At 44.0% G+C, this 24,563-nt stretch overlaps 1 pseudogene; it reads right to left on the minus strand.

The window, feature by feature from the left end:
* Nucleotides 1-257: 257 nt before the first annotated feature.
* The window catches only part of LOC127214359 (E3 ubiquitin-protein ligase RNF165-like), a 47,376-nt pseudogene continuing 23,070 nt past the window's right edge, over nucleotides 258-24,563 (minus strand).

Here is a 24,563-nt window from a genome sequence, read left to right on the forward strand (position 1 = left end):
CCAGCTAGTACCCTCGAGCTCACATCTAGTTCTCAGCAGCTGGGCCCCCCTTCCCGCCCCCGCTCTGGGCACAGCCAGCTCCCCTCCCCTCCCCCTGCACAGCAAGGCGATGAGGCAGTCACCATTCTGTATGGGTGGGTCCTTCCCGCCCCTCCTCTCCCCTCAGATACCAACTCCTCTTTCCACAAAGTGTGCTTGCAGGGTTCTTCTCTATGTCAAATGGCTCAGAAGGCAAAGTTTGGCTGCAAGGGCTATGGCCGTGGGGGGCGGGGTAGGGGGACCGGTGAAGGAAACGGGCATCCACTGGCTAGTCTCCTCCCTCAGCTGTCGGCTCCCAGCTGTGTCTCAATGTCCACCCGGCAGATGGGGCATTTCTTGCTCATGGCGAGCCACTGGTCCACGCACAGTTGGTGGAAGAGATGCATACAAGGCAAGCGTCTGGAAAAAGAGGAGAGTCAGGTGACCAGGTGATGGGAACCCTTGGGGATAAAGAGGGCTCTTGCAACCCAGATCCTAGTGTGAGGCTGTGGCTGAGATGGGAAACCATGCCTGGAACTCTCGAAGCCTTCTTCCATGAAGGCCTTGGCTTTGTCTTAGACCAGTCCAAGCCAACATCACAGTTTGTCTCCATGACTCCATCCATGCTCATGCTTACCACATCTAGATAATTTCACACACCACTTGGCTAGTGTAACCATGAAACGCTGTAGCACCCTAGGGTCCACACGGAGTACGTGCCTCCTTCCTTGGGCTTGCAGTACAGTGAAAGGTCACTAACCCCCATGGCAGAAGGGGGAGGAAGTCAAAGGAGTGGCCGCTTACCTCACATCTTCCCCATCCTCCAACATAGACAGACAAATTGTGCATTTCTCATCCGTGTCTGACTCTTCACCTTCATCTTTTTTGCCCTTGCTGTCTTGGGGTCTTCGCTGTGATCAGAGGGGAAAAAATGTTTTAGTTATCTGGTACAGACTCCTGCTGGCCATTGGCTTTCTGTCACAGCCTCCTCTCCTCTGGTAACCCCTTCGTTCCCTAGGGACCAACCTCTATCCTAACCCCTAACTGCTCACTCTTGCGTCTGGAGAGAGAAGGTTAAAATCGAGTGATGAAAAGGCCAGTAGACTGTTGATGGTTGTCCTAGACACTGTTGGAGGCCCAGTGTTTGGAACGGAGCGAGGCTCTTACTCATCCTGTCCTTGGCAAAACTACACACTGAATTTTAGCTTCCCCTGTCTCCTTCACATTGTCCACTCCCTCTTACTCCCTGTCCAACATGTACCCCTGCCTCTAAGTCTAAAATGCCTCATTGATTGATTGATGGATTCCTTCCTTCCTTCATTCACACACAGATTCCTCATTCACTCTTTCCACTGATGTCCATTCATCTGTGCTCTCGTTACTAGATGAACACAGAATTTCTCCACCACCATTAACCCCTGTAACTTGTACCACATGGTTCTATACTGTTTTCTATCATCGAGTTTCTCTCCTTAGCCAGGAAGTTCCCTTAAGGTAAGCGGCAGCTCTAGTGTGAGGTTCAACACCATGTAGCTACTGTGCATACATCCTGATTTGCACGTTTCTACCCACAGTTCTAATTATCTGCTAACAGTTAACCACTCTGAAGAACATTTTAAAATGATACATGTGGCCAAGTACAAGGCACTCCATTGCCGCTTAATAAATATTCTTAGGAAGGAAGACTCTAGCCATTGAATTAAATCTGTCCACCTCCCGTGTCCCTGCCCCCACGTTGCAGACGTCTGATCCTAAGTCTGAGAGTAACCACAGAAAGAGAATCAGTCACTCTGCCCTTTCTCTAGAGACAAGCAAACTGCAAAGTCATTTTGCAAAGAGAAGTGCCAGCAAAGTGAAGACCAGAAAGTGACACTGGGACCAGGCCTAGATGTCGTTCTACCTACTCTGGTGGTTTAGTCTGGGGTGCCCTGCCCTGGCCAGGACACACAAGGAAACCTATTGCTTCCCCCTTGATGTGCCCCATGTACCAACTGCAAATGATGCTAGGCTCCTGCATTGTCCTGTATCCATTGTCCTAAGAGTCTGCCATGCGTTGTTTTTAGTATTAATAACATCATGGCAATCTGCCTGCCAAAGGGTCAGCAGTCTTCATGGGAGGACTGGCCCTGCTAGAAAAGAACGGCCCAACACAACAGTGTTGAGCCCCAGCTTTATGCCTGGGTACCGTTGCTTTTATCCACCATTTCTCATGGTTTCCTTTTCCTGTCGTAACTTTACTCCAGCAGCATCTTGTTTGGCTACTTCTAGTCTTTATTTCTCTCTCTTCACATCACATTTCTAATTCTCAGTCTTTAATCTCTTAGAACTTTCTTTTGCTCCATTATTTACCGAACTTTGTGGTGTGGGACATTAATTAGGCGAATGTGTGTTACATTTGTTTCTACTGGGGACTAGTACTTCATTGTGTAAAGGAGTGTTACATTTGTTTCTGCTGCCTTTGTCAACACTGTAAAGATACGTTACATGTGTTTGTGCTGTTTTGTTTAATGATGTAAAGATGTGTTGCTGTTTTACCTTGCCTGCCTAAGGTACCTGATTGGTCTAAAAAAAAAAAAAAAAAAAAAAAAAAAGCTCAACAGCCAATAGCTAGGCAGCAGAGGAATAGGCAGGGCTGGCTGGCAGAGAGAATAACTAGGAGGAGAAAGCTAAGCTTGGATGAAGAGAAGAATGAAGATGAACTAGGGAGAAAGAGAACATGCCAGGGGCCAAAAACTAGTCAGCTGCCGGCCAGACATGGAGACACTGGGAAGGTAAGATAGAAAACAAGAAGGAAGAGAGGGAGGGAGGGAGTGAGGGAGGGAGGGAGGGAGGGAGGAAGGGAGGGAGGGAAGGAGGGAGCCCAAGGCAAAGTGTAGAAGAAAAACAGGTTAAGTTGTAAGAGCTAACAAGAAAAGAGCCTAAGGTAAGGCCAGGCATTCATAACTAATCTTAAACCTCCATGTCATGCCTTGGATGCTGGTTGGTGGCCCCAAAGAAAGCCTGCTACAACTTTGATTTCAACTTCAACTTTTTTCAGCATTTATTTAATATTCACTATTCATCTCCCTTTTTATTTCATCAACGTTTCTTTTTAACTTTGATAATCTTGGGTTTGTTTGTTTGTATTGTTTTTGTTTTTTGGCTTTTCAAAACAGGGTCTCACTGTGTAGTATTGGCCACCCTGTAACTCAGACTCCCCTCCTCTGCCTCCCAAGTTCTGTGTTTAAAGGCATGCGCTACCATGCCCAGCTTGATAACCTTTATTATTTTATATTTTGCTTTCATTCCTATTCCTATTTTTAATATCCATATTCTATTTTGTTATCAGTTAAAATATACTTCTTGTTTAATATTATTTTAGTCTTTGTTTAGAAAAAAATAGATCGTTTTAACGTTGTATTTGGATCCTCAAATTTATGAGTTTTTTTGTTTCGTTTTGTTTTGTTTTTTACCTTACATTCTTCCTTTTCTTCCTCTTCCTTCTCTACCATATTTTCCTCTTGGTTCTCTCTTGAGTTTTAATTCTCCTATCTTTTTTCTCACTGATTCAGCCCCCTAAGCTCATATATTTATATGATTCCCAGTTGGTGGGATTGTTTGGGGTGGATCGGGAGGGGTGGCCTTGTTGGATATAATCACTGGCGGGCAGACTTTTAAGATTTCAAAAGACTGCCAATCTTGGCATGCTCTCTCTGCCTCCTGTTTTTGGATCAAGACGTGGGCTCTCAAAGGTTCCTTCTCGCCTTTGTTTCGCCACTGAGGTCTCCAACATCCTGAAACTGTGAGCCCAACTCAACATTTTCTTTTCTAAGTTGACTTGGTTATGGCACTGTGTAACCACAGTAGAAAAGTACAAAGTGCAGAGGAGATGCTTTTTTTGATGATTCATGGTCTCTGATGCTGACACTTGGCACATAGGCAGGAACTGGGAACAGCGACGCCACTTGCTGCTCCTGAGCACAAGGTAGGAACAAGTCCTTGTGTATGAAGCTGTATAATCCCACTGAAGCAGCCATGTTAAAAATAGAAGAGATGGCCCACAGTCCACAGCCACACAGCTAAACCCAGAAGAACTGAAATTCAACACTGACTGTCTGAATTCAGTCCCAGGTGATTCCAACTACTGCTGTCTTGGGTCTTCGGAGAGTGGATGAAGTTCTCCGGGTGCACCATGGTGAGCCATATCTGTTACCCATAAGGCCCAGTCTCAAGAGAAATGGCAAAGCTTCTCTTGAGAGTTCAAGTGTGAGTGTTTATGCACACTTCATCAATGTGTGCAAAGACCAGCAACTTCAGTTTCCTCCGCTTGGATATTTACAGCCTGAGATGGCTCACCTACAGAAACTACTACTAATACCTGCCACCCCTGCACTCCATAATAAACATGCTGAGGTTGCAGGTTTGCGGCAGTAATGTTAGAGATCCCTATCTGAACCCAGCTTCATTGTATGTGCTGTTGTGATTTTAAAAAGCAGCACTCAAGAGAAAGATGCCATGTGTCAGGGCTTGGATGGGGGGTGTTTTTACTGGGGGGCAGTGAATGAGAAAGGGAGGAGAGAGGGTAGAGGAGAGACCAGCCTCTGGGGGCAGGAGCAGCAGAAGAGACGAGAGAGGCAGGAGACAGACAGTCAGACAGACAGACAGAGACAGACAGAGAAATGAGAGGTGGCCAGGGCCCTTTTTAAAGGGAACATAGCGAATGTGCACAGGTGATGCTCTCAGTGGCTGCAGCTGAGGGCGTATCCTGTCAGGACCCCAAGGACAGGCCAGTACAGTTCCCTGAGTGCTAACATACATCTGTCCTTTCTCCATTCCCTCACAGCCCCTAGCCAGGACCCAAGTCACGAGCAGGATGTAGCTCCGCCTCATAGCTTCTTCTCCTTAGATGAATATCTTGTACTATGTGGCAAACGTGTGACAAATGATGGACCAATCCTGGCCATTATTAACTGAAGTTCATTAGTTTCTATGAATTAAGGTTTGGATCTGAACTGTTAAATGTTTGACTGCACACTGACGGCTTTGGAGAGTAGCTGAACCTCAGGGTATTGGTCTTATTAATTGATTAATCTACTGATGCATTCCTAATTTGATAACATTATAGGTGGTGGGAACTAGGAGGTGAGGCCTAGTTGAAGAGAGTTGGTCATTGTGGGTGTTCCCTGGAAGGGTATACTTCCTTACCAGCATTTGTAGCCTCTCTGTTTCCTAACTACCAGACCCCTCACCACAGTCCCAGAACCAGAGACAAGAAACCATGGACAGACTTCCCAAACTCTGGACCCAAAACAATCTTCCCACATGGAAGTTGTTTGCCTCAGGGATTTTGTCACAATGGGCAAGTTAACTAACTCAGGGATCCTGCCTTGTGTTTTTGGTAAATGTGTAACGTCACCTGTTTACATTATGATGCTGTACAAAATAATTTGCTGCACTAATAAAATCCCTGGCCCTGTTCCTATTCCCCCCCCCCACAATGACAATCCCAGATCTTTTTTCTTTCTTCTTATTCTTCCTCTAGTATTGTTTTCCAAACTGTCATATAGTTCCAAGTATCCAGTTTGCAGCCTGTGGGGCCGCCTTCTTTCACTTTTCAGGGTATACTTAAGCTTCCTCCACAGCTGCCCATGGCTTAATGGGTTACTTCTTTTTGTTGTAAAAAAGTAATCCAACATGGATGTTTATTTACTTGTTACAGAACAGTTTGGCTTCTTCCAAGTTTTCATTTGTTTTAACTGAAATGATGTTTTTAAAAGCTCCTGTTTCTGGGTATCAACCCTACAGATCTACTTCTAAGGTCAGTGGGCACAGCCCATTATTCTGAAACTGTCCCCAGAAGAGCCCAACCCCACACTGTTTAGAGACCTTCTTTGCCCATTTGTCTTTACGCCATAGGACTTAGGATTGTTTTCTATTAGCCTTGGGTGCAGGAGCCCCTTTGCTCACCAGACTGATACAAACACTGATGTATCTGTACTCCTACGCATGCACAAACACACGTGACCACTCTAGCCAACAACTACACTCAGCCTTTCTCCCTTCTCTGTCAAGAGCATCCCATCCTCCCTCCTGGCCACATGTGCTATGGGCCAATGAGAAAATCCTGAGGCTCCAGGTAACCACAGCAACGGCTTCTGGGCTTTGGGCTGTGTCCCACGCAGACAGGCTGACCACCCCCATCACACCCCTGACTGTGTATCCAGTCAACACAGCCTCACCTTCTTGTATTTGTGGGGGAAGGTGAACCTCTCAATGGTGTTCTGTACAGCTCCCCGAGTCACGTTCCCCCAACCTGTCCTCGAGCTGCAGCAGCTCCTGTGAAGAGGAAACACAAGCGCATGTGCTCGACCTGCACAAACACACATAAACACACCCGAGGAGGGTGAGCAATTGGAAGATGTGTGCAGAAAGCAGCCACACAGCTAGCCAGAAGCACTTGTGTGAGGGGGAAGATGCAGTTTCTCTTCCTCTCTTCCTTTCAACCCTGGTACCCACCCCCCCTCCGGCATCTCCCCATCGGCACGGACAGGCGGAGCCAATGGTGTAGGAAGGGTAGCTCACCAACTAGTCAGTGCCACGTGGGGCAGCCTACCTCGTAGCTCTCCCGAACAGCAGAGGTGTGTCGGCTAGGATTCAGTCCCTGGAGAGCGAGGAAGTGAAGCTGCGGGTAAGGGTAGTTCCGAATTTCATGGACAACCTGACAGGGAGAAAATGATCCGACAGAGTGACAACTCAGACTTCTCCTGGCCCAACGGGCAACTCCTCCTCCCTCATCCACCGGCCAGCACACGGTGACCCTAACCCCTTCTTGTCTTCTACTCTGTTCATGACGAGCCAAGCTTGTACGTGGGCCCTGATAGCTGTCACCACAGCCATGCTGACCCTGGCTGAGCGCCTGCTACACGGTAGCACTGTTCTGAGGAGCGCTGGTGATTAACAGTTTCGCTGCCTCACATGATGGAAACTGCAGGTACAATTATAAATTCCCATTTTACCGAGGGGGACAAGTAAGGCACAAGGAGATTACATAATCAGCTCATGTCACTCAAGCAAGTGACAAGAGTCAAGACTCAGGCCCAGGCAACTGGGTGGCAGGAGCCTCCTCTGCTATCTCCAAGAGCAACAGGATGGCTATCGGTCGGTGCCAGGCCAAAAAGAAAGAAAACAGTAACCAAGTTGCATAGTATTGTAACGCGGAGTCTCTAAGTAAAAATGAACTGTTACAAATCCATGAGGAACAAACTATTATCCTTTTAAAATAAGGCTGTAGTCCCAGACTTGCTGAGCTGTGCCTTCTACAACCCTGGCTAGGAACCAGACTGGCTACCATCAAGTTTCCCACTGCATCTACTGGGGCCAGTTATTTAATCTCTGTGGGCCTCAGTTTGTCAATATGCAAAATGGACACAATGCCTGGTTGTGTGGGGTGCTGGCAGGAAGACATAAGATTAGTTATATGAGGTGCTCACAATTGTGTCTGGTATGTAGAAAGTGCTCCTCCCCAAGCCACTGGGTGGCTAAATGACAGAGACAAGTTCTGAGAAGGGAGAATTCTATTTAGGGACAGCAACAAGGGTTTCTCTTGGTACAACCCCAAACCCAACCTGATCTTTCTAGCACATTCTGGGTTCTGTAGCCCCAAGAGGCTTCAGGGAGGTCCCTGTAGGACCTCTTGTGACCCTCGACGCTACCCTGTGAGAGAGACACAGAGTGGTGTCTATATTCCATCTCACCAAAAAAGTAAAGCTCAGGAAGACAAGAGTGAGTGTGTGTGTGTGTGTGTGTGTGTGTGTGTGTGTGTGTGTGTGTGTGTAGGCCAAAGGTCAGCCTCAGGTGTTGTTCCTCAGGAGGCGGCCCTCTTTGTTTTGTGAGACTGAGGCTCTCAGTTCAGCAGAGGTGCACGGATAAGGCTAGGCTGGCAAGCCAGTGAGCCCCAGGGATCTACCTGCCCACACTGCCCCAGCTGTGTATTATTAGCACACAACCACCGTGCCTGGCTTTGTGTGTGCTCTGGGAATCAAACTCAGGTCCTCATGTTTCTACAGAGAGTATTTTACTGGCTGAGCCACCTCCCCAGTCCCCAGGGCAGCATCTTTCAGTACTGGGCATTTCCTACCTCTTCCCCCCCCCCTCCCGACAGCCCTAGGCAGTGCTGGCTTTTGGACCAGTCGCTCTCGGGCTGAGAGTGGAGGGCAGCCGCTGGTCCGCCTAGGAGCCAGGACTCAGGACCCTGGGCACCGCAGAGCCCTGGCCTCAGCTTACCACTAGCATGCAGGGAGGAAGTTCACATCCCCCAGGGTCTTGTCACTCACCATCTGTGTGGAGGAAGAGTTCCTGGGGAAATGGTGCATTCGAGGAGTCGCTAGGTAGTGCTGATAGTGCTGAGGGGTGGGCCGCACCTGGAACTGGGCAGGGCTCAAGCCAGCGTCCACACTGAGATCCCTGTGGGGACAGCGCATCGTGAGCTACAAAGTGGGAGAGGTGCCAGCCGCTTTCAGAAGAGAGCTCTCACATACCACCTTGGGGCAAAGTCAGACTCGGCTGCTCAGAGTGGGAGAAAATGGCATCAATACATCTTCCTACAAGCTGCTTAGCATCTCCATGTCCCTCTTGAAGCCGCATCTAAGACCTTTCGGTCTGAGGCACCTGGAGCGGCCCAGATCATAAGAAGCATTTTTCAAGAACCATGTCCCTTCCAAGGAAGAGAGTCCAAATGGAGTAGGTCAGGGATACCGAGCAAAGGAAGCCAGGACCAACTGAGGATGGGCAGTAGCCGTATTTTCACCATTCAGTAAAACTGCAGGCGATGGACCCCTGTACTGTTCATCCTGCGGGCTAGAAAGGAATCCTAGCCCAGCCAGCCACTTCCTAAAAGTTTAGAAAAACTCACTTAATTTAAAGATGTGTTTCACTAAAACATTTCCAAATTGATGGAAACTCTAAACCTACAGGCTCAAGTCATTAACAAATTTCAGCAGTGTAACACAAAAACGCCTGGTTTGCAGAGTGAGTTCCAGGACAGCCAGGGCTACACGGAGAAACCCTGTCTCAAAGTACATAACAATCATAATTTTAAAAAAAAATGAAGATAAAAGTTTAAAACCAACATGAGATTAAAGGAAAAGGCCCCCCAGAACGAGAAGGTGGGCACAAATTGTCAAGTTGTTACAAAAGCAGCCAAGAGAGAAAGGGTTGGCATCAATAAGAAAGAATGAAGTCTGCACCCAGTCCAAAAAAAAAATTCACAATGAAGGTGGCGTAAAGGCTTTTTCCAATGAGCACGGGCAGGGAGGAGTAGTGTTTCAGGCCAGCCCCACAAGAAACAGTCAGTCGGGAAGAAAACGATACCAGTTAAAACTTAGATCCACACAAAGCAACAAAGAAGAATCAGTGGCTGCCGAGAAATGGAGCTAAGTCTGGTTCTGGGGGGGTGGGGGTGGGGCACAAGAGAAACCAGAACATTCTGATGTAACCAAAGGCAGGAATGCCATGGAGGTGCACCGGGGTCATGGCAGAAGGAATCTTCAGAAGAGGCTTCCACCAGCAGCCAGGTTTGGATGATGTGCACATCAGTAACCATAACTACAGAAAGATATTGAAGGCCATGAAATACACCAAATGTGTGCTCAGATGATGCTGAACAAAGCATCCTCTCTGAAATGTGCCAGGGGACCAGCTCCTACCCCAGGGTGAGCCCAGGGGTGGGTCCGCACAAGACGGTGGAATGCAGACCAGTCTCCAGGATCCTTAATCTTTTTTTCTCGGGGCAGCAGGGAATGCAGAGGTTGAAAAGAGAAAGAAGAAGAAATCTGGATGTAGGAGCAAGCTAAAGGCAGGGATGACTCATCCCACTGCTCCTGACGCTCCCAAGGGTGACCCCACTGTAGGGTCCCACATACCGTGTCAGAGCCTGTGCTCACGTTCAAATCACTCCGCTGTGTACAAGGGCTCTGGGTGCTCGTGTGTGCTGAATTGAATCAAACTGCATTGACTTGGCTGCTGAGGGACAGAATTTAATCCAGACTGCAATTAAATCTTCCTAATTTGAATCTGCTGATTGGGGAAAGGCTGGGAGGAAGTTGGCAGTAGTGGGATCCAACTTTTAGGAGATTGTTCTGTTCAACTGGGAGTACCTGAAACATGCTGAGGATGGAGGACATCAGAGCACACTAACAACACTCCTTCTGGTGCCCAGAATCCGTTGCAAGGGAAACAAAGAATTCCAGGACACACTTGACCTTCGTTTCCCCAATGCCACCATTACAGCCTACTTGTTTCTCTCTGTGAGTCTTCATGTGCACCTGAGTACACATACATACACATATGATGGGCATGCATATATATGCATGCACACCTCTCTGTAGAATAAGCTGACACAGTAGACCACTGTCCTCTGAACTAAACTGCCGCCATCTTCCTGAGATCTGCTATGACTGCTTGGGTATCAGTCAGGATAGGGCCTGTGGACTGTTGGCATTCCCCCAGAGAAGGAGGGAGGGGGTCACTGAACTTCCAGGCAAGGCTGCTTGGGGCTACCCATGCTCCTGTGTGCAGCTCCCCATCCGCACACTGTAAGGAAGCCGGATGCACTCATTGGTTCTCAAGGGGATACTTTGGTGAAATCAAACTTCTGATTTGTCATTTGGACCTTGAAGGTGGACACTTGTCCCGTTTCCCCAGGAAAGGAATTTTAGCAACAGCTACTCAGAACCCCACCGCATCCACTGGTGTCCTTTACCTAGAAATACCCAGTGAATTACACATTGTCTTAAATTATTTGGAGGGGTCTAGTCTGACTCTAGTTAAGACCTGATCTTTCTTTCCTGGGTGACAGCTGGAGAGGTGAATGGGCTACAAAGTCCCAGAAGCATGGGAGACTGCAAGACCGGGGGTGGGTGGGTGGCTACCTGTCTTTAAGACATAACATCCTCCGTCTTCCTCTTTAGCTCCTATCCACAGCCCTTACCTCTACCTCTACCCAAGTCACACTCCCTGCAGGGCCAAGCTTTGTCATTTATCCGTGGATTCTTGCAGGCCGCCCTCTCCAGGAAGCCTTCCCTGACACTTCTGCATTCTCCTCCCAGGCTGTCCTCTAGAGTCTACTGGCTGCTAGCTCTACTGAGCTTAGGAAAGGTTTCACATCCTGCCTCCTTTCTTTATGTCAGGACCATCAACACAAGCCGCAGACTTGGCCCAGGATAGTGTGCAGTGACACTGTGCTACTTCCTGTAGCCAGGCCCTGTAGGCGACCAGTAGGCATGGTAGACTAGGGTCTAACCTCCATCAATGAAAGCAAATCAGAGACTCCATGGCGCTGATGAGGCCTCCCTCCCTCCCTCCCTCCCTCCCTCCCTCCCTCCCTCCCTCTCCCACCCTCCCTAGCATCTTACTCACTCACCAGTCAGTGCCCTCAGCCAGATACCGGGGCTGAGGTGTCTGCAGTTGGTGGCCAAAGTCAAAGCTGGGGTGGAGGCGGTGGGGGTGGACAGACACTCGATCCTGACTCCGCCTGTACAGAAAGAAGCCTTTGTGTTAGCGGCTGCCTGGGCCAGCCAAGGTCCCAAAAGTTCCGAATGATGCTCCTTCCACCTACTGAGGGTGCCCGCACTCTGCTATCCCCCACAGAACCTGGAGATCCCAAACACCAAGGAATTGTCCAGGTGAGCAGAAACTGGTCCCCTGAATCCGCCCATCTGCTCCCACTACTCGCTTCTCTCCATCACTCTCTTCAAGAGCTCTCCTTCTCCAGGAAGACTTCCATGAAGACACCACCAAATCATGGCAGCCTTTCTCCTGGGCTTCCCACAACACTATCTGGCTGTCCCCAGACAATCCAACCATCTAGTCACCAATGCTTAGGGACCTATCTATCACGGAGCCTGAGTTCTCCCAAACACCCTTAGGAGTCTCTGAAGCCCTTTAGGTATCTTGAAAGGGGGAAAAAATCTATTTTCCTTTTCACCCTTTAGTCTCTTGCAAGCAAATGGTAGAACTTCCCAGAAACTTTGTGATGTAGGGCTCCTGAAGATCTAGTACAGAGGCAGACATGAGGGCATAGAAAAGCTCTGTCAGGTTGTGTGTCACAGAGACAAATGCATTTTGAGTGGTTCTTCTCACTGAATTGATACATGGCCATTTTCATTTTCACAAGACTATTGTACAGGCCCGGGAACCCACAGGTCACTCCAGCCAGGGTAGCAGAGAAGCTAAATACAGATCTTCACTTCTCCTTCCTCTCTCCAGATCCAATCCCCAGTCTCACCTCCAACTCTGTAGCAGACCACATGCTGTGGCCTCTCCTCACCCTCTGTCAGATCCTCTTAGAACACCCTGCTATCCTCCCTCCTGTGGATGCACTTAGCACCCCTGTTTAGTCCACACCCATTCCAGAATGTCAGCTCCCTATACCTAGAAACCCATTTTGCCTGGAACCCCAGTGGCCACGCCCATCAGGATCCCATAAGAATGTCTTACCAGGCAACACACAGTCACCACACTCCCCCAAGAACCAGAGAAGACAACAAAAATCAAAGAACATAACACCCATCCAACAAAGACAAGACCGGATATCAGCACCTAGAATTGCGACCTTCCAAACCCAGATGCCTAGACGCCAGCATAAAAACACAATCAACAACATCCACAACTATATGTCTCCACTAGAGCCCAGCTCCCTGTCACAGCAGACTCTGAGTATCCCAGCATAGCAGAAGCACAAGACAGAGACCTTAAAACAGCCTTTGTGGATACAATAGAGGTCTTTAAAAGGGAGATGAGTGAATCCCTTAAAGAATTCTATGAAAACACAAACCAACAATGGAAAGAAAGGAATGAAACAGTTCAAGACCTGAAAGTGAAAACCAGTTCAACAAAGAAAAACCACACCGAGGGAAATATGAAAAATTTAGGAACTAGGAACAGAAACATCAGAGGCAAGCCTCAGGAACAGAACACAAGAGATGAAAAACCCCAGGCACTGAAGACACAATACAAGAAATGGATACCTCACTCAAAGAAAATGTTAAATCTAAAAAAAAAAAAATTCTGGCACAAGACAACCAGGAAATCTGAGACACTCTGAAAAGATGAGGTAAATGGAATAACAGGAATAGAGGGTGAAGAAATCCAGGTCAAAGGCTCAGAAAATATTTTCAACAAAATCATAGAAGAAAATTTCCCTAACCTAAAGAAGGAAATGCCTATCCAGGTACAAGAAGCATACAGAACACCAAATTGAATGGAACAGAAAAGAAAGTTCCTTCAGCGCATGATAACTAAAACACTAAGCATACAGAACAACAAAAGAAAACTAAAAGCTGCAAGGAAATAAAACCAAGTAACACACAAAGGCAGAACTATTAGAATTACACCTGTCTTGTCAGTGGAGACTTTAAAAGCCAGAAGGGCCAGGTCAGATAGTCTATAAAATCTAAGAGACCACAGATGCCAGCCCAGACTACTATACCCAGCAAAACTTTTAGTCACCATAGATGGAGAAAATAAGGCATCCCATGATATAAGCAATGTCTGTCTACATATCCAAACCTACAGAATGTGCTAAAGGAAAACTCCAACCTAAAGAGGTTAATCATATCCGAGAAAACACAAGAAATAAATAGCCCCAGACCAGCAAATCGAAGAGGGAAACACACAGATGTATACGCACACACACCAGGGCAGCCAGAAACGCATGGTGAGATCCTGTCTTGAAAAAGAAGAGGGAGAAGGAGGAGGGGGAAGAAATACTTAAAGACTTTCTAGAATGGAATGAAAATGAATAAGCAACATAAGCAAACTCATAGGACGAGTTGTAAGAGACAAGTGAGTGAGGAGCCCGCCTTCTGGTGCCCTGCTTGGAGCCTGTCCCAGTGACCAGCCCATCCGGAGTCTGCCAGGGTCCTAGTCTCACCTCCAACCACAGGAGGAGGTAAGCTTGGGCCTGTTTCCTGTCCCTTCTGGGGCCCTACTCAGAGCCCCCTGAGGACTGGGGACTGTGCACAGGGTAACCTGTCCCAGTGATACAGCCCATCCAGAGTCTGCCTGTGCCCTAGTCCAGCCACCGCCCACTGGAAGAGGAAAGACATCGGAGTATTGGACCTACTTGCAGCAACCGGCAGAGAAACTAGGCCCTGTACCCAACAGGAGAGGGAGAGACCACACCAGTATGCACTGGAAGAAGAGATGGGTAGACAACAGTCAACAATAGAAAGATCAATATGACACCACCAGAGTCTAGGGACTCCACACTAGCAAGACCTCAATATCCCAACACAGATGAAGCGGAAAATAATGACCCTAAAAACAACTGCATGAAGATGATAGAGACCCTAAAGAGGACATGAGAAAATCCTTTAAAGAAATGGAGGAAAAGACAAACCAGAAATTGCAAGAAACAATTCAAACAGTGTAAGGTTTGAAAGCTGAAGCAGAGACAATAAAAAAAAAACACAGTCTGAGGGAATGCTGGAAATAGAAAAGCTGGGTAAATGATCAAGAACTGCAGATGCAAGCATAACCAGCAGAATACAAGAGATGGAAGGGAGAATCTCAGGCATTGAGGAAACACTAGGAGAAATAGATTCATCGACCAAAGAAAATCTTAAGTCCAACAAATCTCTAACATAAAATATTCAGGAAATATGGGATACCATGAAAAGGCCAAACCTAAGAATAATAGTTATAGAAGAAGGTGAAGAAAATATATTTAACAAAATCAAAGAAGAAACTTTCCCAACCTAAAGAATGGCATGCCCATGAAAGTACAAGAAGCTTACAGAACACCAAATAGAGTGGACCACAAAAAGAAACGGTCCCCTTGCCACACAATAATCAAAACACCAAACATGCAGAATAAAGAAAGTTAAGAGCAGCAAAGAAAAAGGCCAACTAACATATAAAGGCAAACCTATCAGAATTACAACCGATTTCTCCATGGAAACTCGGAAGGCCAGAAGGTCCTGGATAAATATTCTACCAGCACTAAGAGACTACGGATGCTAGGCCAGACTACTATATCCAGCAAAGCTTTCAATCACTATAGATGGAAAAACCAAAATATTCCATGACAAAACCAGATTTAGACAATACATATCAACTAATCCAGCCCTACAGAAAGTTCTGGAAGGAAAGCTCCAACCCAAAGAAGTTAACTACACCTACAAAAACATAGACAATAGATAATCCCACTTTGCCAATAGCCAAAAGAAAAACCTGGGTACATCTACTCATGATACCAACAACAAATCCAAAACAAACAAGAATTAACAATCAACGGTCATTAATATCTCTTAATATTAATGATCTTAACTCAAGAAACAGGCTAACAGAATGGATACAGAGACAGAATCCATCCTTCTGCTGCATACAAGAAACCCTCCTCAATCTCAAAGATAGATGTTACCTCAGAGTTAAGGGTTGGGAAAAGATTTTCCAATCAAATGGACCCAAGAAACAAGCAGGTGTAGCAATCATAATATCTAACAAATTAAACTTTAAACTAAAATCTATCAAAAGAGATGAAGAAGGTCATTTCTTATTCATCACAGGAGAAACCCATCAAGATGAAGTTTCAATTCTGAACATCTATGCCCCAAATACAAAGGCATCCTCATTTGTAAAATAAACATTACCAAAACTCATATTCCAAATAAAACCTCACACACTTATAATGGAAGATTTCAACACCCCACTCTCAATACTAGACAGGACCACCAGACAGAAACTTAACAAAGAAACAAAAGAACTAACAGAAGTTATGACCCAACTGGGTTTAACAGACATTTACAGAACATTCCATCCAAACACAAAAGAATATACCTTCTTCTTAGCACATGGAACCGTCTCTAAAATAGATCACATACTTGGCAATAGAGCAAACCTCAATACCTACAAAAAAAAACTAGAATAACACCCTATATCTTATCAAACCACCATACTTTAAAGTTGGAATTCAACAACAACACAAATTGCAGAAACCCTACAAGCTCATAGAATTTGAACAATGCACAGTTGCACCATTCCTGAGTCAATGAAGAAAGAAAGGAATTAAAGACTTCCTAGAATTCAGTGAGAATGAAGACACAACATACCCAAACTTCTGAGACACTTTGAAAGCAGTGCTAAGAGGAAAGTTCATAGCACTAAGTGTCCACATGAAGAAAACTGGAGAATAGTCACACTAGAGAATTAACAGCACAACCGAAAGCTCTAGAACAAACAGAAGCAAACTCACCCCAGAGTAGACGCCAGGAAATAATCAAAATGAGGGCTGAAATCAATAAAGTAGAAAGTAGGAAAACAATACAAAGAATCAATGTAACAAAGAGTTGGTTCTTTGAGAAAATCAACAAGATAGACAAAACTTTATCCAAACTAACCAAAAGGCAAAGAGAGAATATGCAAATTAACAAAATCAGAAATGAAAAGGGGGGACATAACAGTGGACACTGAGGAAATCCAGAGAATCTTCAGGTCATACTTTGAAAACCTGTATTCCACAAAATTAAAAAAATTAATGGAATTGGACAATTTTCTGGATAGATATCGCTTACCAAAATTAAATCAAGAACAGATAAGCAATTTAAATAGACCTATAACCCCTAATGAAATAAAAGCAGTCATCAAAAGTCTCCCAACCAAAAAAAAAAAAAAAAAAAAAAAAGCCCAGGGACAGATGGTTTCAGTGCAGAATTCTACCAGAAATTCAAAGAACAGCAAACACCAATACTCCTCAAAGTGGTTCCACACAATAGAAGCAGAAGGTTCATTAACAGACTCTTTTTATGAGGCAACAATTACCTTGGTACCCAAGTTACACAAAGACACAACTAAGAAAGAGAACTACAGACCAATATCCCTCATGAACATTGATGCAAAAATACTTAATAAAATACTGGAAAAATTGAATCTAAGAACACAGCAGAAAAATCATCCACTATGACTAAGTAGGTTTCATCTTAGGGGATGCAGGGATGGTCCAACATATGAAAATCCATCAACATAATCTACCATATAAACAAATTGAAAAAGAAAAACCACATGATCATCTCACTAGAGGCTTTTAAAAAAAAAAAAAAAAGCCTTTGAAAAAATCTAACACCCCTTCATGATAAAGGTCTTGGAGATATCAGAGATAACAGGAACATACCTAAACATAATAAAAGCAATGCACAGCAAACCAACAGCCACCATCAAACTAAGTGGAGAGAAACTCAGTGTGATTCCTCAAAATCAGGAACAAGACAAGGCTGTCCACTCTATCCATATCTCTTCAATATTGTACTTGAAGTTCTAGCTAAAGCAATAAGACAACAAAAGGAGATCAAAGGGATACAAATTGGAAAGGAAGAAGTCAAACTGTCACTATTTGCAGATGATATGACAGTTTATATAAGTGACCCAAAAAACTCTACCAGGGAACTCCTACAGCTGATAAAATCCTTCAGCAAAGTGGCAGGATACAAGATTAACAACAACAACAACAAAAATCAGTAGCCCTACTAGATACAGACAATAAGGGGCTGAGAAAGAAATCAGAGACATATCAGCCTTTACAATAGCCACAAACAACACAAAATATTTTGGTGTAACATTAACCAAATGTGAAAGACCTATATAATAAGAACTTTGAGAAATTAAAGAAGATACCAGAAAAATGGAAAGATCTCCCATGCTCTTGGATAGGTAGGATAAACATTGCCAAAAGCAATCTACAGATTCAATGCAATCCCCATCAAAATCCCAGCACAATTCTTCACAGACCTTGAAAGAATAGTCAACTTTATACAGAAAAGCAAAAGACCCAGAATAGCCAAAACATTCCTGTAAATAAAGGAATTTCAGGAGGCATCACCATCCCTGACTTCAAGCTCTACTATAGAGGAGCTGTAGTCCTGAAAACAGCTTGGTATTGGTGCAAAAATAGACAGGTAGGCCAATATAATTGAATTGAAAACCCTGGTATTAACCCACACACCTACAAACACCTGATTTTTGACAAAGAAGCTAAAATTATACAATGGAAATAAAGTTAACTTCAACAAATGGTGCTAGCATAACTGGATGCTGGTGTGTAGAAGACTGCAGATAGATCCATATCTATCGCCATGCACAAAACTTAAGTCAAATTGGATCAAAGACCTCAACATAAATCCAGCCACACTGAACCTCTTAGAAGAGAAAGTGGGAAGTACCCTTGAACAAAATGGTATAGGAAACTGCTTCATGAACATAAAACCAGTAGCACAGACACTGAAGTCAACAATTAATAAATGGGACCTCCTAAGAACTGAAAAGCTTCTGTAAGGGAAAGGACAAATTCAACAAAACAAAACAGAAGCCCACAGAGAATGGAAAAAGATATTCACCAGCCCCACATCTGACAGAGGGCTGATTTCCAAAATATACAAAGAACTCAAGAAGCTGGTTACAAAAACACCAAATAATTTAATTAAAAAGTGCGGTAGAGAACTAAATAGAGAATTCTCAATAGAGGAGTGTAAAATGAATGAAAGACACTTAAGAAAGTGTTCAACAACCTTAGCCATCAGGGAAATGCAAATCAAAACAACTCTGAAATATCATCTTACTCCTGTCAGAATGGCTAAAATAAAAAATTCCAAAGACATTTTATGCTGGAGAGGATGTGGAGAAAGGGGAACAGTCCTCCACTGCTAATGGGGGTGCAAACTTGTACAGCCACTTTGGAAATCAGTGTGGCTGTTCCTCAGGAAAATGGGAGTCAGTCTACCTCAAGATCCAGCAATTCTACTCTTAGGCATATACCCAAATGATGCACATTCATACAAGGACGTCTGTTCAACTATGTTCATAGCAGCATTATTTGTAATAGCCAAAACCTGGAAGCAACCTAAATGCCCCTCAACTGAAGAATGGATAAAGAAAATGTGGTACATTTATTTTACACAATGAAATACTACTCAATGGGAAAAAAAAAAAAACAATGGAATCTTGAATTTTGCAGGCAGATGGATGGAACTAGAAGAAACCATCCTGAGTAAGGTTCACAAAAAGACAAGCCTGGTATGTTACTCACTCATATATGGCTTTTAGACATAGAGCAAAGGATCGTCCGCCTACAATTCACACAGCCAGAGAAACTAGGGTACAAGGAGGACCCTAAGAGAATCATACACGGTCCCCTGAGAAGGGGAAAGGGACAAGCTCTCCCGAGCAAACTGGGAGCATGGGGGAGAGAGGAGAGGGAGTTAGGAGAAAGAGAAGGGGAGAAGAGGAGGGGAGAGGAGGACATGAGGGAGCAGGAAGACTGAGTCAGGGGAAGAATAGAGGAGAGCAAGAAAGGAGAGACAATAATAGAGGGAACCATTGTATGTTTAAGGAGAAATCTGGCATGCCCAGAGACCTACAAGGATAAACCCAACTAACAATTAAGCAATAGTGGGAGGCTATCTTAAATGCCCTTCCCCAATAATGAGATTGTTGACTACCTCATATGCCATCCTAGAGCCTTCATCCAGTAGTTGATGGAAGCAGAAGCAGACACCCACAGCTAAACACTGAGCCAAACTCCTAGAATCCAGTTGCAGAGAGGGAGGAGTGATGAGCAAAGGAGTCAAGACCAGGCTGGAGAACCCCACAGAAACAGCTGACTTGAACAAGGGGGCAATCATAGACCCCAATTTGATGGCTAAGATACTAGCATAGGACCAACCCAGACCCCCTGATTGTGGATGTTAGTTAGGACGACTGGGCGGTCTATGGGGCCTCTGGTAATGGATCAGTATTTATCCCTAGTATTTGAATGGACTTTGGGAGCCCATTCCACATAGAGGGATACTCTCTCAGCCTAGACACATGGGGGAGGGCCTAGGCCCTGCTCCAAAAGATATAAGAGACTTTGAAGATCCCCCCTCACCTTCTGTAGAGAGCAGAAAGGGGATGAGATGGGAATTGGGAGGGACAGGGGAGGAGAAGAGGATGAGGGAACTGGGATTGGCATGTAAAACAAGCTTGTTTCAAATTTAAATAAAAAAAATTATCATAAAAATGAGGCAAGTGAGTTCACAGAACTAAGTGCCTACATTAAAAAAAAAAAAAAAAAAAAAAAGTAGAGATCCCAGTAATAACCTAACAGCACACCAGAAAGCCTTAGAACAAAAAAAAGAAATCACTCCCAAAAGTAGATGACAAGAAATAATCAACCTCAGGGTTGAAGCCAATAAAATGGAAACAAACAAATAAATAAAAATACAATGCAAAGAATCAATGAAACGAAGAGTTGGTTCTTTGAAAAAATCATTAAGATTGACAAACCTTCATAGAAATTAACAAAAAGTTGGAGAGACTACGCAAATTCATAAACTTAGAAATGAAAGGGGGAGACATTACAACAGACACCAAGGAAATTCAGAGAATCATAAGGAGTATATTAAAAATATACTCCACTGAATTGGAAAATCTGAAAGAAATGGATCATTTTCTGAATAAATACCACTTACCAAAGTTAAATCACAATCAGATAAACAATTTAAACAGACTCATAACCCCTAATAAAACAGGAGCAGTCATTACAACTTTCCCAACCAAAAAAAAAGCTTAAGACCAAATGGTTTTAGCACAAAATTCTACATGACTTTCAAAGAAGAGTTAATGCCAATACTCCTCAAATTATTCTACAAAATATAAACAGAAAGAACATTGCCTAATTTGTTTCATGAGGCCAGGGCTACCCTGATACCCAGATCACATAAAGACCCAACAGAGAATAAGAATTGCAGACCATTTTCTCTTATAAACATAGATGCAATTTTTTTCAATAAAATACATGCAAGCTGAATCCAAGAACACATTAAAAAGATCATCCACCCACAAGAAGGCTTATCCCAGAGATGCAGGGATGGTTCAACATAAATAAAAAAAAAATTTCACCATATAAAGAAACTGAAAGAAAACACACCACACACACACACACACACACACCACATGATCATCTCATTCGGTGCAGAAAAGGACTTAACAAAACCCAACATCCTTCATGATAAAAGTCTTGGAGAGATTAGGGATACAATGGACATACCTAAATGTAATAAAGGCAGTTTACAGCAATCCCATAGCTGTAACTCAAAGCAATTCCATTAAAATCAGGAACAAGGCTAAGTTGTCCACTTTCTCCATACCTATTCAATACAGTACTTGAAATCTTAACTACAGCAAAAATATGAGTGAAGAAGGTTAAGAGGATACAAATTGGAAAGTAAGAAATCCATGTATCTTTATTTGCAGGTGATGTGATAGTATACAATAATGAGCCTAAAAGTTCCACCAGAAAACTCCCTCAGCTGATAAATACTTTTAGCAAAGTAGCTGGAAACAAACTTGGCTGACAAAAATCAGTAACCAGCCTATATATAAATAGCAAATAAACTGAGAAGGAAAACAACATCTTTCACAATAACCTCAAAAAATATAAAATATCATGGTATAACTAAGCTTGTGTGACAAAAACTTTAAGACATTGAAGAAAGAAATTGAAAAAGACTGAAAGATTGCCCATGCTTATGGATCAGTAAGATTAAAATGTAAAACGTAAAAGTAAAAATGGCCGTTCTACCAAAAACAATCTACAGATTCAAAATTCCACACAATTCTTCACAGATCTTGAAACAATAATTTTCAGCTTTATATGGAAACACACACACACACACACACACACACTGAAAGCTAAAACAATTCTGAATAATAAAGACCTGTCGGACGTATCCCTATCCCTGCTTTCAATTGTACTACAGGCTATACTATTTTTAAAAAATGCATAAGTATTGGCCCTGAAATAGACATTTTGATCAATTGAATTGACTTGAAGACCCCAGGCATAAATAAACACACCTTCTTTTTTTTATAAAGAAGCAAGAAATACACACTGGAAAAAAGACAGCATCTTCAATAAATGGTGCTAATCAATTGGGATGTCTGCATGTGCTGAATGTAAATAGATTTATACTTATCACCCTGCACAAAACTCAATTCCAAGAGGATTGAGAACTGCAACATAAAACCAGATACACTGAACCAAATAGAAGAGACAGTGGGGAGCAGCCTTGAACACACTGTCACAGGAGAGGACTTTCCTGAACAGAGTACCAATAGTACAGGCACTAAGACCAATGGTTACCAAATGGGACCTCATGAAACCAAAAAGCTTCTGTTTACCAAAGGACACCATCATTCATACAAAGCCGCAGCCTATGGAATGGGAAAAGGGCTTTTTGTTTGTTTGCTTGTTTTGTTTTGCTTGTTTGCTTGTTTTTTTTTTTTTTTTTAACTACACATCTGACAGGGGGATAATTTCCAAAATATATAAAGACCTCAACAACAACAAAAAAACTAGAAATCAAGAAAACAACCCAATTACAAATGGGGTACAGATGTAAATAAACAGAGCATTCCCAGGAGAGGAAACTCAAAGGCTGAGAAGTGCTTAGCTGTCCGCATCCTTAAGCCATCAGGGAAATGCAAATCAAAGCTACCCTGAGATTTCATCTTATACCAGTCAGAGTGGCTAAGATCAACAAAACAATGCACCGCTCTCCTGCACTAGTGTGGATGTGGAAGAAGGGGATATCCTCCATTGTTGGTGGGAGTGCAAACTTGTACAGCCCTGTGGAAGTCAGTATGGTGGTTACTCAGGAAGCTGGGAATTAGTCTACCTCAAGATCCTGCTATACCACTCTTGGGCATGTACCCAAAGGACACTTCACTCTGGTCACAGAGACATTTGCTCAACTATGTCCATTGCTGTTCTATTAATAATAGCCAGAAACTGGAAACAAACTACATGTCCCTCAACAAAAGAATGGATGAAGAAAATGTAGTACATATACCCAATGGAGTGTTACTCAGTAGTACATTTACACAGTGCTTTTAAAGCAAATGAGAACATTAAATTCTCAGGTAAATGGATGGAAGTAGAAAAAAATCATCCTGGGTGAGGTATCCCAGACCCAGGAAGACAAATATGGTATGTATTCACTTATATGTGAATATTAGCTCTTAAGTCAAAAATAACCAAGCTACAATCCACAAGAGGTTAGGTATAGAGTAAGGGACTAGAGGGAGCAGACAGATCTCATTAGGAAAGAGAAATAGTTATGGATGGTAGGGTGGGGGTCGGAAACAGGCGATCAAGCGGAGGGAAGGATCGTTTGAGGGGTAGTATGGAATCTTTGTACAGTAAAAGCTTCCTAAAATGCACACATATACAAACACAAACTAAATGAAATAAGGGGAGAGACAGAGCCCCAGCTGGGTATCTCTCGTCGCCAAATGAAGCTTCCAGTAGCAGGGCTGGTTACATATAATTGAGTTCTTGGCCAAATGGATCCAATAAGAATTCCCAGATAACTCAGGATGTTGCCAAGACTGTAGGTTGCTCTCCACAAACTAACAGCTAGGCCCATTGCAGAAGACAACACCTACACAGCCCATTGGACTTGGAGAGGTTGAGCTGGTGTCCAGACAGAGCCTTCACCCCTACATTCTAGTGTTTCTGGCACAGGAAGGAGCTCTTCATGCCACCAAAAGTGAGACAAACACCAACCCAGACACAAATCCTTTGATCTATGACGTGTCCTGCCTGCAAGACGTGCTAGTACAATGGTGGCACAAAGCCTGTGGTAGAAACCAACCATCATCTGATTCAACTTAAGCCCCACTCGAGATGGAACCCATACCCAGCCTCAGTGATCAAGGACCTGAGACTGGATTAGCCCTGGGACCTAGGGTAAACTCAAATACTACTGATCTTAAAAAATAATAATAATAAATTAAAAGGCAATAAAACGACTCCTAATGACATTCTGCTATAGTCATAGACTGGTGTCTTGTTCAAATATCATTACAGAAGTTTCCGTAATGCCACAGCCAGACATCTCTCTCTCTCACACACACACACACACACACACACACACACAGAGAGAGAGAGAGAGAGAGAGAGAGAGAGAGAGAGAGAGAGAGAGAGACTTTGGAACACACATCTCTAAGTGGGATGCCTCCATCAAATCCCTCCCCTTGGAGCTTAGGAGATCCTGAGGAAGAGGAAGGGGGAAGAGTCTAAGAGCCAGAGGGGATGGAGGACACAGGAGAATGATGTCTTCTAAAGCATCATGATCAACGATCGCATGAACTCACAAACGGGCAGCACGCACAGGATCTGCACGGGTCCTACACCGGGCCCTCTGCGGATGGATGCACTATGGCACCCAGGTTAGTGTTTTTATGGAATTCTTGAGGAGGTTTCTCATTCTTGTCTCTTTTGGGGGGCTCTCTTCCAACTGTTGGTGTTCGCCCAATTCTGACTGCTATCTTTTGTTTGTTTGTTTGTTTTATCTTATTTTATTATCTTTTAGAAGCCTGATTGTTTTCTAATGGGAGACAAAAAGGGAATGGATCCCGATAGGAGAGCAGGTGGAAAGAACTGGAAGGGGTAGAGGGACGGGGAACCATAATCACCATATATCATGTGAGAAAAGAATCTATTTTCAATAAAAGGAAACGAATTAAAAATTAAA

The sequence above is a fragment of the Phodopus roborovskii genome, unplaced genomic scaffold (assembly GCF_943737965.1).
Source record: "Phodopus roborovskii unplaced genomic scaffold, PHOROB, whole genome shotgun sequence".
NCBI classification, from domain to species: domain Eukaryota; kingdom Metazoa; phylum Chordata; class Mammalia; order Rodentia; family Cricetidae; genus Phodopus; species Phodopus roborovskii.